The sequence below is a fragment of the Rhinopithecus bieti genome, unplaced genomic scaffold (genome assembly GCF_001698545.2).
Source record: "Rhinopithecus bieti isolate Rb0 unplaced genomic scaffold, ASM169854v2 scaffold_8783, whole genome shotgun sequence".
NCBI classification, from domain to species: Eukaryota; Metazoa; Chordata; class Mammalia; order Primates; family Cercopithecidae; genus Rhinopithecus; species Rhinopithecus bieti.
The window spans coordinates 2013944-2015953 of record NW_016806197.1 but is presented as its reverse complement, the minus strand read 5'-3'; the positions used below and the strand labels follow the sequence as shown (position 1 = coordinate 2015953).

Here is a 2010-nt window from a genome sequence, read left to right as displayed (position 1 = left end):
AAAAAAAAAAAAAAAAAAGTCCGATATAAAAATGTACATGACCTAATTTTTACATCATAGTAAAACAGGCTCTTTGGAGAGGGGACATGGATTTCTATGCTGAACAGCCATCATTTATACTTGTTCCAAGGTTTCTAACATGATACTATTTCATTGTATTACCACTATTCCAATACTGTTCTGTTGCCCACTGGTTGCCATCTCCACACACTCATCTATCACAAGATTCATAAAGGGATCAAATTCCCACAATATTCTTGGACATGTCTGCCACCATTTAATTTCAATGATAACTTCTTGTCTATAAATTTTTTCAACATGGGAGGGTGAGTTTTGCTCATGGTGTCTACATGGGCTCATAGATGCCTTGAGATGGAATGCATGTCCTCTCTCTTGCTCCTGTGGCAGGCCCAGCAGTCTTGCATCTGGCATCACCCACCTCATTAGCCAATCAATTGTCGGCATTTTTTTTTTTTTATTTTAGTCTTTTCTTTACCAACACCATTATAGAATAATTTTCTTATCATATGGGTTTTTGATAAATCACTGCTAGATTAAGGACATAGATCTGGATAGCTTAAAAGAGAGTAATGGTTCTCAAGTGAAATAAGTGGATAAGGAGGAAGGAGAAAAAAAAAATTTCAAGATTGTTTAGGAAACTTTAACAAACTACAAGTGCTCCAGTAAGGGGCACTAACATACCTGGATATGTGAGTTTGAAAAATCATCCTGGAGATTCTAATCTCCCCAAGAACCCATTACAGAAATAATGACCAACAGGAAAATTGATATAATGCTAAAAAAATTTTATCCATGGTCCTTTCTTTGCATAAATAACTCATGGAAAATGGATATATGCCTTATGGTATATTTACAGTATAACTCTGAAATACATGTATGTTTACTCATAAATGCATAGTTTTAAATAACATTGTAGGAATGTACACATAAGTATAGAAAGTAAAAAAAATCAATATAATACATATAAAATATTTAATATTTTCCATCCCCCAAAGCATTTCCTTACACAGCCTACATTTCATACCACTGCTCTCAACAACCATTCAGATGCTAAGCATTGCAAAATACATGCTGAGTCCACATCCACTGCCTTCTCCAGCAATCTCCTTTCAAAGACCACACTTAACTTCCACATAACATACGTTCACCATCCTTCATTGAAGTTTGGAGTTTTATTTCAATTTTTTCCTAGCTTAGTGGATTGAGTATGAATACCAACATTTGGAGATATACAAATTTTTAAACTTCCTGTACCAGGTGGGAGGGGAAACTACTCAGTATATTGGTGAGGATGGCCTATCTATAGCTAATTGTTTTGACAAAATGGGAATACTTCAGAAATTAATATGCCATTAGCTCTACTTTTATTTCATGTTCATCATGCTTTTTAGAGTTTCAAATAAAGTTGAATTGAATTCAGTTCAAATTCAGAAAAGTGAAAAAATATAAATCAAGACTACCTCAGCCCAGCGGTGGCTCAAGCCTATAATCCCAGCACTTTGGGAGGCCAAGGCAGGTAGATCATTTGTGGTCAGGAGTTCAAGACCAGCCTGGCCAACATGGTGAAACCCTGCCTCCACTAAAAAATACAAAAATCAGCTGAGCAGTAATGGCACACACGCACCTGTAATCCCAGCTACTTGGAAGGTTGAGGCAGGAGAATCGCTTGAACCTGGGAGGTAGAGGTTGTGGTGAGCAGAGATTGTGCCACTGCACTCCAACCTGGGTGACTGTCTCAAAAAAATAGAAAATAGAAAATAAAAAGCAGAAACTCCTTAAAGAGATCATAGATTTGATCACTAATACCTCACTGTAAATAAGCTTGTTCATTTATTCAGTTTTTACGTTTCATGAACCAGGCTCTGAGAGTTCAAATACAAGTAAATCACTGATCTTGACTTGAAAAATGTTGTTTAGTTTAGTTTGGGCTTGGCATAGTGGCTGACATCTGTAATCCCAGCGCTTGTAAGGTCGAGACAGAAGGATTGC

At 36.6% G+C, this 2010-nt stretch overlaps 1 protein-coding gene and 1 pseudogene across 4 annotated transcripts in view; both read right to left on the bottom strand.

The window, feature by feature from the left end:
* STRIP2 (striatin interacting protein 2) overlaps positions 1–2010 on the bottom strand; it is a 35133-nt gene that overhangs the window by 14521 nt on the left and 18602 nt on the right. The window lies entirely within an intron of this gene.
* Positions 115–341, bottom strand: LOC108531556 (small nuclear ribonucleoprotein G pseudogene; annotated as a pseudogene).